The sequence below is a fragment of the Dryas octopetala genome, chromosome 8, assembly GCF_963921425.1.
Source record: "Dryas octopetala chromosome 8, drDryOcto1.1, whole genome shotgun sequence".
Classification (NCBI taxonomy): Eukaryota; Viridiplantae; Streptophyta; class Magnoliopsida; order Rosales; family Rosaceae; genus Dryas; species Dryas octopetala.
The window spans coordinates 19078266-19092686 of record NC_141373.1 but is presented as its reverse complement, the minus strand read 5'-3'; the positions used below and the strand labels follow the sequence as shown (position 1 = coordinate 19092686).

At 38.6% G+C, this 14421-nt stretch overlaps 1 long non-coding RNA gene and 1 pseudogene across 1 annotated transcript; both read left to right on the top strand.

Annotated features, from left to right (window-relative positions):
* The first annotated feature begins 4779 nt into the window (after positions 1 to 4779).
* LOC147277802 (uncharacterized) lies at positions 4780 to 7490 on the top strand. Its single transcript, XR_015124035.1, has 4 exons — positions 4780 to 5018; positions 5796 to 5884; positions 6383 to 6446; positions 7149 to 7490. It is a non-coding gene; the product is annotated as an uncharacterized LOC147277802 (long non-coding RNA).
* Positions 7491 to 8546: 1056 nt separating this feature from the next.
* On the top strand, positions 8547 to 12899 carry LOC147277801 (TMV resistance protein N-like; annotated as a pseudogene).
* Positions 12900 to 14421: the final 1522 nt, after the last annotated feature.

The following is a 14421-nucleotide window of genomic DNA, read 5'->3' as shown; positions in this document are numbered from 1 at the left end:
ATTACTACCTTGAACACTTCATTAATATCATGCTCACTTACTAATATAATTCATTTCTTTTTGTAGGGCCGATTCAAATCCGACCAGAACATTACCATGTGATTGCACCATCCACCAAACACACTGTTTGCCATGTGCACATGAGATTTTTTCGTATAGAGGACGTAAGATGCATATTCCACTTGATTCAGTGCATCCTCGTTGGAGAAAGTTGGATATGCTTCACGAACCACAAGTCATGATGTCAAATCCACCGGTTCAATCAACATTTGATAAACTAGCAATATGGATGGAAGGACAGAATGAGGAAACTAAGAGGATGATAAGTTTGAAAATATAAGAGCTTATGAATCCAGAAATAACGGGTCTAAAAGAACCGCGTGCGAAAGTTAAGACTAAAGGGCGCCCTAGTAAAGTCGACACTTCTACCCACCGTTTGCCATCTGCCTTTGAGTATGCACTTTAGGGTCAAGATAGCCACTCACCATCACCTACAATATGTACAATTGGCACTAATTCGCCAAAGAAGATGCCAAAGGCACTAGTATTCAAATTGAAGGTATATAATTAATTCCAACCGAATGATCTTACTTCATTTTACTAATACTCGTTGCATAATCGAAGTTATTGATATTTTTTTACAGGCATATAAGACATCACTCACGCCATATGTTCCGACCCACCGGTATACACACCAATTCAAAGCTAGCATTAGGCTATTCATTATTGGTGCCACTGATGTGAATTAAATCCGACTGTCATTGTGGCTATAGAGTCGTAGCTTTGGCTTTGGGGTTGGGACAAGATGCATGGCGGAAAGTGCGCATAGATTTATTCCACTCGTTACGATTATTGTCCATCCTATATATATGAGTCCATATTTGGTCGATCTCGAGTTGCTGAGCTAAAGCATTTGATTGAGTATTTTGAAGAACTTCTTCTTGCACGAAAGGATTATTGGATGGACATACCGGAGATGGGATATGTAATTGCAACATGCTACGAGTGGGCATTCGAACCTCTAACCCCCTGAAAAACTGCACGTGGTGCATGAGGGATCGTCTGTACCCTCCGAAACTGCCTAAGTACTCTCTCGGGACAATAAGGCTCAACAACATCAAAACACCTTATCATCCCTGTGAAGAATGCTATAGCTAGTAATTAGTGTGCTTGTCTTTGGGATTTGTACGGTTCCCAAATAACCTGAAAAAAAAAAAAACAAGAACATAATATAGTTGAAAACAATAACATAATAATATAATCCTAAATTTATAAAAAAGAATTCTAAATTACAAATATACCTCATCAGCCGACAGAACATCAAATTGTTGCCGTATTCTCTGAACCGCTTCAAAATCACTCCCACTATCCCGTCTTGGAGTTCAGCGGAGCGCACGAGGTGAATTCTCAAAATAATTCATGTCGTATGATGGACCAAAAATGATGTGCATGTGCTCGTACACCCAATCCTCTAAAAGTGTCATATAACCGCCAATTTGCTTAATACCAACTCGAGAGGCAAATCCAAATTGCCTAAACAACTAAGCTAAGCATCCAGCGCCCCATGCATAATGGCTAACAGTATCAAGATTAGTCAGCAGTCTGAGATATTGGACTTGTACCCTTGTGCCAATCTTATCTACAAAAAGGGTACAACCCAATAAATACGACAAATACACTCGGGCTGCACACTGGATTTCATGCTCAGAGTCGCTATCAGTGACATCACTAAAGCACGTACGTAACCACTCTAATCGTACGTACTCACCACAAAAATCCATCAACTGCTCAGATGCCTGATCCCCACTAACTCCTAAAAATGCAGTTAGTAGATATTCAGAATCAATGTTATCCTTAACAAGTGTTGCCATTGGTGCACCACCAACCGGAATGCCAAAAATGTTGGTTACGTCATCTAGTGTGATGGTCATCTCACAAAAAGGCAGGTGGAATGTATTGGTCTCCGGATGCTACCTCTCAACAAAAGCGGACACCAACACCTTATGAACTGTACGGTAAGAACACTGAACCAGTGATGTCAACCCATAATTAATGACATATCCTTTCAACCGGTCATTATCTGTTCTGGCCCACAACTTGCACTCACAAAGCTTGGTGGTTTTGGACATGCACTTTAAAGGATCTCGTTCCTAATTCAAACATAACCAAAAAAATTCACTCATTATTATTGCAAGTTACAAAAGCATATAATACCAACTGTTAAAGATCATACCTCATTATTCCAAATTGCAGCAGCTACGTGAATTCCATAACTCCTCAACAGGGATGTGTCAATGGGACCTCCAAGGAAAGGTTCAGCAAGCTCGTTGGGATTATCCTCATTATAATCCTCAATCTAAACCTCAGCTTCTTCAGGAACTGCCTCACGACTAGCTCGTGCTTCTACTAGCCTTTTTCACCTAGAAGCTGTGGGTCGTGTTCTGTGCACATGTCCAACATCGACATCATCAGCAACATCGGGGACTTCCCCTCTAGACGAAGATGCACCACGTCTTCCTCCTCTTCTATTCATACCTATATTTTCAAACAAGAAATTGAAAATTGTTTTAGCAAATATAAGATTTTTCAAAAGCTTAAAATAAAATAAAAAATAAAAAGAATTCAACACAGGTGGTTCCGCAGGTAACCACCGAACCATTGTTCATTGTTCAACAGTTGCCTGTCGAACCATCATCAACTGTTCGGCAGATGGTTGTTGAACCATTAAGTATTGTTCGACAGTCATCTGTCCAACCATAATATTTAAAACTGAATTTTTGGATTCGTTCGGTAGAGTACTACCGAACCAATTCATTTCGTTCTGTAGATGACTGCCGAATGAAATGGATTCGTTTGGCAGACCAGTGCCGAACGAGCTGCAAAATAAAAAAAAAATTCCGAAAATCCTTACTCCAAATCATCTCAAACAGACGAAAACGGTATTGAGATGGATTAACTAATTGAAATTAGATAAAAAATCATTAGATTTACATTTAAATAAAAAAAATTTAGGTTAGGGCATACTCACTTCCAATTGCTATGGTGGGAATATAGGTGGCAGCAATGTGATGAGACCATTGATGGTGTTCACGGCGGCAATGACGACGGCGATGACAGTGGTGATGAAGCCGGAGGTGGGTGTCAGGTGGAGTGTGAAGCTGGGTGTGTGCAATGTGAGATGTGAATTTGATTGGTTGAGAGGTGGGGTGGGGTAGGGAGGGTGTGTAGTGTAGATGTGTTTGTGGGAGTATGTAGTGTTTGGGTTGAGAGAGTGTGTAAGGAGAAATTAGTGAGATTGGAGTATTTTGGTAATGAGAGGGGTGTGTCAAAAAGAAATTTTATATTCAGCAAATGATAATTTAGTACCTCAATTTTACATTGATTTTCAATTTAGTACCTCAACTTTAAAAATTTGACAAAAAATACCTCAACTTTCATTTTGTGTCAAAATAGTACCTTCGTTAGTTTTTCTGTTAAATAAATCGTTATATTCTGACGTGGCAGCGGTATTTTCGTCTTTTTACCCACATTTAAAAAATAATAATATTTTTTTAAATTTTTGAATAAAAAAATTCTTAAAAAAATTAAACTTTTAAAATAAACATTAAAAAAATTAAAACTTTTAATTTTTAATTTTTTCCCCTTCCCCCCTAACGCGCCGGCCCCTGCCCCCAGCCATCCCTCCCCTTTCCCCCGTCGCACTCCCAGTCTCGTCCCCTGTCCTGAATACAAACTTTTTTTAAAATAATTAAAATTAAAAAAATTAAAAATTAAAAATTTGGGGGAAATGGGCAGGCGGATGGTCAGGGGTTTGGGTAAGGGGTGAGGGGGCTGGGTTGTGGTTGGGTAAGGGGGGTGAGGGGTGAGGGGGGAGGGGGGAGGATGGGTGGGGGCGGGCTGGGATGGCTGAGGGAGAGCTGGGTGGGGGCAGGAAGGGAAGGGGATGGGGCTGGGTGGGGGCAGGGCGGGGAGGGGAAGGGAGGGGCTGGGGCTGGGGGGAGGGGTGTGCGATGGGGGGGTTGGGGCTGGGGGGAGGGGGTGCGACGAGGTTGGGGCTGGGGGAGGGGGTGCGATGGGACTGGGGTGGGGGCGGCGGGTCGGGCAGGGAAAGGGGGAGTGGGTGAGGGTGGGCTGGGGAGGAGGGGAGGGCAAGGGGCGGGTCGGGCAGGGAGGGGGGGGCGGGCTGGGGAGGGGTGGAGGCTGGCTGGGGAGGGGAAGGGAGGGGCTGGCTGGGGGCTGGCTGGCTAGGGAGGGGAGGGGAGGGCATGGCTGGGGGCGGGGGGGGGAGGAGAGGGGAGGGGAAAAAATTAAAAAATTTTTTTTTAATTTTAATTACTTTAAAAAAATTTTGTATGAAATTTTTTTATTTTAATTATTTAAAAAAAATTTTGTATTAAAAAATTTTAAAAAATTTTATTATTTTTTAAATGTGGGTAAAAAGACGAAAATACCCCTGCCACATCAGCATATAACGGTTTATTTGACAGAAAAACTAACGGAGGTACTATTTTGACACAAAATAAAAGTTGAAGTACTTTTTGTCAAATTTTTAAAGTTGGGGTACTAAATTGAAAATCAGTGTAAAATTGAGGTACTAAATTATAATTTACTCTTTTATATTTTAAAAATTAGTAAGAGATGTGTAAGAGAAAAGGGTGTGCAAAAATAAAAAAAAAAAGATGTACAAATAGCACCACTTTCTTGTTTTTTGATCAGATTGTCATCTTGAAATTGCGGGGTTTGGTCTGCCCTTTTTTGTCATTCACCTTGACACGGTATTGGCTGTGAGAACTCATTTCTTTCCCGTTACCCCCCAATTCTCTCTCTCTTTCTCCGGCCACTCTTTCTTTCTCTCTCTTTTCGAATCCTTGCCGTCCGACGAGGGATTTCGGCGAGACCACCCACCTCGAGCTCGCTTCTCTCTTTATGAATGTCATTTTTCTGGTTGTTTTTGTTCTACGGCCACCATGAACGAGAAGGCCAACGTAACCAAGGAGCTCAGCGCCAAGCACAGAAAGGTTATTTTCATTTCCAAATTTTATAATTTATAATTTAAATTTGCCACCAATCTTTTTCTGTTTTCGTACAAATTTCTTTGGATCGTTGATCGTCGATTATGGAGTTGGATTTCAGTTTTGTTTATATCTCCCCTTTGTTGCTCTGTTTGGTTGCTGAGAAATGAGGGAAGTGAGAGGACAAAGTTTGGAACTTTGTGAATGGTTGGAGTTCGATCGGATTTAATTAGATTTATATTCGCTTATATCTTTTTCAATTTGGATTTCTGAAATGAAATGTAATCACTGATGTGTTAGGTTTGGCGAGATTTGATCTATCGTTTTGGACATGATTGGTTTTACCTGATTTACATTGTTTCACTGCTAGCGCTTCTTGATGCTAAATGCTTTATACTTTTTACGTATTCAATTGGTGAATCCTTTATTTTTTTTTGGTGGGTGGCGTTCTAATTTAGTGGAATTTATGTGAAATTTGATCATAGATTATATATCTTGGGGTTTTATTTTATTATTTTATAGTTTTTGGGGCTTTTTCTAACCATGGTTTAGTTTTAGATGCTGAATAATGGAAATGGATCTGTAATAATTTGATGCAATGGGGTTTAACAGTTATCCATAGACTATAGTGATCAGAGTACGTGATTAATGATTATTAATTGACATCAATTCGTTTTCATTGAGACCATCTACTAATCCGTTGCTTAGATGACTTTTTTTTTTTCTTTTTCATTTGATCTTATCCCTGTTGCATTGTTCTAAATTTTGTGGTGTTGGAAGCAGAACCAAGCAGAGCGTATTGGCTGGCCAGGAATCACATGATGATTTTGGATTGTTCGTTGGCATAGAGATCATCCAACATTTGTATTCAGGTTTGCATTTTCTAAATATTTTAATTGATTGGGATGGGAGTCGCTGCACTCTTTTGATAGCCTAATGATAATGGTGAATATATATGTTTTTATTTGGTGTATCGATTGGCCCAGCAATTCTGGGTTAAATACAATAAATGTGTATGCATTACTTTCAATTAGTGTATGCATGTGTTTTACTTTCAGTTTCTCTCATTGTAGTTTTCTGTTATTTTTTAGTGTTTATAATTAGTGGGAGAGAGAGAGACATATGATTAAAAAAAAAAAAAAAAACAAAGTCGTTTACCTTTGGTGTTTTTATTTTTTGGGTCTGAATGTTTACTTATGGTTTTCTAGTTCAGAAAACAGTCAGCTCCAAGAATGTCAGTACATCTCATCCACATATGGAGGATATTTTCTGAGTTATAGTATTTTTTATCTTTATGTTAAAACTGGTTTACATTCGATATATATGTGTATATGTTATGCTTAGGTTTTGCTTATTTTCTGTCCCTGCAGATATATAACACAAATGGGGTTTTGCTCCAAGAGGTTTTGTTCTATTATGAAGAACATTTATTTGGTAAGCAATTTCAAGACATTATTATTCAAACTGTTTTTATTTTAGTACAATTTTTTTTTTAAATGCAATAATAGAACCAAACCTCTTGGAGCAATAATAGATATTTGTTTGAAACCTTGGATTGTATTTGTGTTTCATGTTCATATCCCAGTAAAAACGTAGTAGTTTATACTTCTCTTAAGCATTTGCATAGAACCATCGTAAAGAGACAAATTCTTCTGAATTTTTATTTTCACTCATGTACACAATTGTTATGATACATCTTTTCTTTTTCTTTTATGGGTGTTTGATATAATTATGGGTTCCAAGTTTGAATGAATGAATACCTTATGATCATTAACAGTAATAATTGTTACTTTATCATGTTTAGGTACATATATAGGAACTGATTTTGAGTTATATTGACTTTAAAGAAGTTCGTGTGCCTATGGCTAAATGCTAGAAATGAACTATGTTTATAGCCTGTTAGTTGTATCACTAATTGAACCTCAAGGCAGAGGCCCAGTGAATGTTATACAAGACTAATTGATATTCTTTCATTGCAAAACGTTATTCGTATTCATCAGTTCCTTTTGTACGCATTTATAAGTCCATCGAGCCCTTGACAATGAAATGACTCTCTCTCTCATGTTTGTTTACGGCCCTAATATTCCTTATTTGGTTTTCTATTGATATTGATTCATTTATCTATTTATTCTGTAGGTTGGAGGTAACAATGGCAGGAGTAATGAAAAAGTTCATTAATGCGTCGTTGTTTATGTTGTTTCAACCTCCGTATGGGAAATACTGGTTTCTTTTCTTAAAAATTTAGTACAAGACACTAAGGGAAAGCACAACCCCCCTGCAGGAGACAGCAAAAAGGAAGAGAAGCCCCATGGAGAAGACACAAAAGCAGATCAGAAACCTACCAACAGTGAAGATTAATACTACTTATCTTCTGTTTATAATGTGACATACAATTGTCTCACCAAGTGTTGTAATATTTTTTTAAATGCTGTTTGATTTTTTAAGATATGACAAATATCTTAACATAACAAACAACTTATAAAGCATACTATCAATTCACATTTTGTAACTTATGCTTGGTGAACAAGCATTGATACCAATCTTTGCAAACATATTTAGATTTTCACATGTATGTAAAAAGTCTCATCTTTCCATTAAAAAAAGCTTATCTTTTCATTAAAATTCAATAAATTTTTCATTAAAATTTTATGAGTCTTCTCCACATTTTATAGACTTTTACCACCCATGGCATCGCACGGAACAATTACTAGTAAAAATAAAAAAGTAAAAAAAGAAAACGCGTGCTACTGATAGACTTTGAATTTTTATAATTTTATGCTTGAATGACTAAGAAGCTTCTTTTGGCTTATTTGTATAGGAGGTTTCTAATGCCACTTGAGTGACGTCATAGGAATAAAATGAAATTTCCAAAAGCTCCTATTCCGTTCACATGCCATGATTACCATACATAGTCTAATAATTAATAAAACAAAAGAAAACAAACCAATCCACCCATCTAATTTCTTTCTCCAAAAGAAAAAAAACTGGAGAATGCTTAATTGGTGGGAAAGAAGAGAGAAATTAAGGAAGGAATATACCAGGAAATTAAGCAAAAGCAAAAGCAATCGAGTGGAAGTCAAAGAAACCGAAAGCAAAAATAAACAAATCTATATAGGAAAAAGTATTTGGCTAAAGTATTTCGTAATTTCGTAATTGGTGAGAAAAACGTATTTCTTTTGAGCCTTACACTCACTGAAACTGGCTACTGGAACCCATTGGAGAGCTGAAAAGAAACGGTGTGCTCAACAGTCTTCACCGCGCGCTTTTCAAAATTTGTTTCTTTCACATTGAAGCTTCGTCGATCTTGTTGGTTCCTTACCTCTTTCTTTCTATGTCACCACAAGGTTTTCAAAATCCCAATTCTCTCTCTCTTCCATTATTTCTCTTCCTACAACCTCTGTCCACTTTCGGTGTTTTCAGTTTGGGTTTTGAAGAGTTGGTTTAACTTTCTGCACATTGTTTGCTTTACTTGGTCTTGTTAGTTTCTGCCTCTTCTTGACACTTGAGACATTCTTCTCCATTCGACTGTTTGCAATGGCCTCTGCATCTGATCTTCCTTGTTCAGCTGAATTGGTTCCTCCTCAACAGAAGCACGATGTGTTTTTGAGCTTCAGAGGTGAAGACACCCGAAAAGGTTTCATATCCCATTTATACCACGAACTGCAAAACATGCAAGCAATTCAAACATTCAAGGATGACCCAGAGCTTGAAAGAGGCTCAGTTATCTCTTCAGAGCTCTTGACCGCAATCCAGGAATCAAGGCTTGCGGTTATTGTTCTCTCGCCAAACTATGCTTCTTCTACCTGGTGCTTGGATGAACTTTCAAAGATTGTTGAATGCTGGGAAGCCAAGCAAATTACAGTTCTCCCAATTTTTCATAATGTGGATCCCTCCCATGTACGGAATCAAAGGGGAAGCTTTGCAAAAGCCTTCACTAAGCATGAACAGAGGTTTGACGAAGAGAAGGTGAATCGATGGAAAGCTGCTTTAACAAAAGTGGCTAATCTCTCTGGGTTTGATTCAAACATATATGGGTAAGCACTAAAAAAACCAACTTACTAGCCCATGTCTTAACAAGAACCATATATATTTGGATGTTATGCTTCAGTTTTGGGTTTGATGAAACCTTGTTATATTTGCTACTTTTATTATTGGCTTATTACCACTTTTTCCCCCTTACATTGCAACGAAATCTCGATTCACCCCCTCTTGTTTCGATTGTCTTAATTTGCCACCTAACAGTATACATTGTGTTTCAATGTGCCCTTCGGCTCAATTCTGTCATAACTTTCGTTAGCCTTGCTGATGTGGTAGGGCATATTGGTCTTTTCGACCAACTTGAACCAATCAGCACCTCTCATTTTGGCACATAGACCCAAAGTGGGACCTACTTCTTTAATTAAATACAAAACTTAAAAAATAAAAAAAATAAAAAAAAGCTCTCCCCTCCACCCAGCCCCCAGCCCCTTCCCTTATCCAGGCCACCCCTGCCAGCCCTTCCCCCTCCCTACCCAGCCCTTCCTCCTCCCTTGTCGCTCTATTGCACCTCCCCCACCCAACCCAATCCCCTGGCCCCGTCGCACCCCCGTCGCACCCAACCCCAATCCAGTCGCACCCACCCATCCACCCAGCCCCAGCCTCGCCCAATCGCACCCCCACCCAGACCCTCCCTCCCGCAGCCACCCCCTCCCCCCAGACCCAGTCCCGACTCTCTTCCCTCCCCCCTTAACTTGTTCAGTAATTATGCCCAAAAAAAAAAAAGCACAAAATTACCAAAACATCACAAAGTTTTTTTATACAAACTTGGAAGAACCAAAAACCGAAACTGAAATCAAGTGATTTGCAGAGGTACCAGAGAAATCGAGCTTTTGGGTTTGATTCGGGTGCATCTTGGGGCTGGGGCTAGGGCTGGGGATGGGGGGAGGGGGTGGCTGCAGGAGGGAGGGGTTGGGTGGGGAGGGTAGCAGGGGGTTGGTCGGGGCTGGGTAGGGGGAGGGAGGTGGGGAGGGGGAGGGGGGTGCCCTGGGTCGGGGAAAGGGGTGGGGGCTGGGTGGAGGGGGAGGGATTTTTTTTTAATTTCTTTTATTTGTCTTTTAATTTTTTTTTAAGTTTTGTATTAAATTAAAGGGGTGTGTCCCACTTCGAGTCTATGTGGCAAAATGAGAGGTGCTGATTGGTCCAGGCTAGTCGAAATGACCAATATGCCTTGCCATGTTAGCAAGGCTAACGGAAGTTATGACGGAATTGAGCCGAAAGGGCATATTGAAACACAATGTGTACTATTAGGTGGCAAATTAAGACAATTGAAATGAGAGGGGGTGAATCGAGATTTCGTTGCAATGTCAAGGGGCAAAAGTGGTAATAAGCCTTTATTATTTGCGGCCTCATAATTATTTGGCCTTAATTTCTTCCTTGTAGGTCTGAAAGACAACTTATCGAAGCCATTGTCGATTCTGTGCGGACTAAAGTGCGTCTTAGAATCAGATTTTCAGACTTAGATCCCAGAGAGAAGTTAGCAGGAATTGATTTTAGACTAAAGCAACTAGATTCTCTTTTAGCTCTTGAGGCAAATGATGTTCGATTTATAGGGATATGGGGTATGGGCGGCATTGGTAAGACAACTCTTGCCAAGCTAGTTATAGAGAGAATTTCCCTTCATTTTGACATATTCATTTTTCTTGATACAAAAGGAGATTCCTTAGTTCCTCTACAAAAGAGGATTCTTTCTCAGATCTCGAAGAAGACAAAAGTTTCGGATGATAGCAATAGGATAAAAAATAAGTTATGTAAGAAAAAGGTTCTTGTCTTTGTTGATGATGGAGATCAACTAAACCAGCTGGAAATATTGGTCAGAAATAAAGATTGGTTTGGCATGGGAAGTAGATTCATCATTACAACTAGAGATCAACATCTGCTAGTCCGGCATGGTATAGATATATCATATAAGGTGGAGGAATTAAAAGATGATGATGCGATTCAGCTCTTCAGTAAGGAAGCCTTTGGAAAATATCAGCCCGAGGAAGAATTTTTGGAACTGTCCAAGAGTTTCGTAAATTATGCTAGAGGCCATCCATTAGCCCTTAAAGTATTGGGAAGTTCTTTGTGTACAAGAGATCGAGATCATTGGAAATGTGCATTCGGTAAACTAGAGAAAAGTCTTGATTCAACTATTTTTAACTGTCTGAAATTCAGTTATGATGGACTTTGTGAAGAAAATCAGGGCATATTTCTCGATGTTGCATTCTGCCACAGGGGGAAAGACAAGGACGAAGTAATTGAACTGCTAGAAATTTGTGGCTTTTGCGGTCGTAGTGGGATAGATGTTCTGGTTGAGAAATCTCTCTTAACTATTCAAAAACCCCACTTTCGTACTTCAGGCAACAATGTGGAGATGCATGATTTAATACAAGAAATGGCATGGGAAATTGTTCGCAGAGAGTCTCATAAAGAGCCTGGTCGACGCAGCCGTCTGTGTCATCGGAACGACATCTTTTATGTATTCAAAAACAATACGGTAAGATCAAAGTTATGTGGGAATACCAAGTGTGGAAAGGAAATATGATATTTCTTTAACACCATATCGGATTGAACAGTGTGGAATTAACTTTTCTGTTATTCTTAATTATCAGGGAACAAAAAAAGTTGAAGTCGTAGTCTTACGCCTGACAGAATTAGAAAAGGCAAACTGGAATTGTAAAGCCTTCTCTAAGATGATCAACTTAAGGCTTCTTGAATTTGACAATCTGATCATTTCATCAGGCCCCAAATCTCTTCCTAATTCTTTAAGAATATTGAAATGGAGTTGGTATCCTTCCAAATTTCTCCTGCCGAGTTTCCAACCAGATTTGCTTGTTGAACTTAGTCTGACTCACAGCAAACTTGTTCAACTTTGGGAGAATGCAAGAGTGGTATGATTATTGAATATATGCCATTTCACACGTTATCTTTTTATTTTGGATAAAATTGTAAGGTTTTTGGAAGCTAATTATTCTACTATTTCTTTCATGTATACAGAACTTGCCCAAATTGAAAAAGATGGATCTTAGTTTCTCTAAAAACTTGACCAGTACACCAGATTTCACAAGCATTCTGAATCTTGAGGAGTTGATATTTGTAAATTGTACGAATTTAGTTGAGGTCCACCCATCCATTGCAGACCTTAAGAAGCTTAAAATTTGTGACTTTAGAGATTGCAAAAGTCTTACGATTCTCCCAAGTGAGTTACAAATGGAGTCTCTTAAACTTTTTAGTCTTTATGGCTGCTCAAAAGTGAAGAAGGTTCCCAAATTCTTGGGACAAATAAATAATTTGTCAGATCTTTTTTTAGGTGCAAGCATAATTTTGTTAGCCTTCCTGCAAGCATTAGTCGGCTTTCTAACCTTCAGAGGTTAATCTTGGAGGGGTGCAAAATGTTTCAACAATTCCCAGATCTTCCATCAAGTGGAATATTATCACACGTAAACACCCAAGATTGTACTTCCTTAAAAATATTATCCGATCCACCAACATTGGGCAGAGACGTACAAATGAGGGATTTTGCATTAGATGCTGGCAATTGCTTTGGATTGGTTGACGATGAAGGCTGCAGTACTATAATACTTCCGATGCTAAGGCGATGCCTTCAGGTACTCTCTCTCTCTTTCTGTCTGTCTATATGTCTGTCTGTGTGTCTCTCTCTTTCTCCCTCCCACTCCCTCTTTCCAGTTTGATATACATATTGTACAGGGAATCCCTCGATCTATTGACCGATTCCAAATTACAACTCCTGGAAGGAAAATTCCCAACTGGTTCATCCCAAGTGAGTTGAAGGAAGATTCATTCATTGTGGAGCTACCTCCGCCTTCATGTAGGGAGTTGATGGGGATTGCATTTTGTGTTCTTTTTTAAGACAAGGAAAACACAGCTGCCTTGTCAGAGTTCAGTTATTTTGGAATTGATGGTTATTTGGAAGTATTTTGCGTAACGAGTCGCTATACTCATAAAATAGGCCATCTTGGGTCCGATCACCTTTGGGTAAGTTATGTGTCTTGTCCAAAATGGAATCCTAAATGCAGTGAGATTAAGATTTTAATTGAAACTTATTATGCCCACAACAATGGGCATCGGCAAACATATATGCTCAATTGTGAAGTCTTGTGGGTTCCGATTGGTGTACGAGAAAGATGTGGAAGAACTCAACCAAATGGTGAACCAATCCATCAGCAGTACTTCTCCTTACTGTGAACAATGTGACAAAGGTGCCAGGCTTAAGCGAACACGTGAATACTGTGATGAGATTGAAGAATCACTCTGCCAAAGATTGAAGGAAGACAAATTGTCTTGAGCTTGATTGAATCATCCAATGCCTCAAAATGACACTTGAAAAGCGAATGAGGATGCTCCGCTCAGAATTCATGTTAGTAAGTAATCCTCTCACTCCCAGTAACACCTACAATCAATTGTTGTTAGCCATAACTTTATAAAGATTCATGACCCATTTGTGATGTGCCTGCAAATCCCAAGGGGACACTTAAAACTTATAGTAAGACTATCAATCTATCATGATAATTCTTCGCTTATTATTTAACTGATCACATTCAATACCTCTATCTCTCGCTCTCTCTCTCTTGTGCTTTTTTGTTTTGAAAAATCTTGATTTCTTGCTTTCTTGGACAATATATAACATGAACTAGGTATTATATGATTTGAGCACAATATTTCTGTTAAAATGCTGCCAACAAATAGTTAATTAGATTCAGTATCTTTTGTTTTGAAACAGTGGAAATACAAAATCAGATTCAATATCTTTTCACATGGAATTTTTGCTTTGTTTTTTTCTTTTGTTTTCTTGATTGTAATGCTGTAGAAATGTGTAGAGTTCTGAGTTTGTGAATTAGTTTTTATCTTAGCAAACCCAAAAGATTGATTATTTTATTTTTCTTAATGTGATGTTACCAATATGGTGCCCTCCATGTTACTAGAGTAGTGACCATAAGAATAGCATGAACCTTATGGTCCCATATCCTTCATGTAACAAGTAGATGGGTTTTCATCAGTGCACAATACGCTTACAATTTTGATTTTGCTTTTAAACATTGGAAATGAAAATCAGTTACATTATGTTTTAACATGAAGTTTTGGCATTGTTTTTATTTCTTTTTCTTGATTGTAATTCTGTTCTTGGTAAATTTTAACAGTCTGGCTACAATTGTTGTTCAATTGTAACTTGTTTCATTTAACTTGTCTTCTTTCCAAGATGATGTTTATCATATTTCTTGGCAGTCCTCTCTCAAACCCCCGACAAAACTAGATGACTGAAATTTTGTTATGTTTTCTATCTATTTAGACCAAAATCTTGAAAGAAAAATCTAAAAAATTAATGTATTACAAACATGCTTTGGTACCGTTGTTATATCTGCAAAATCAATGT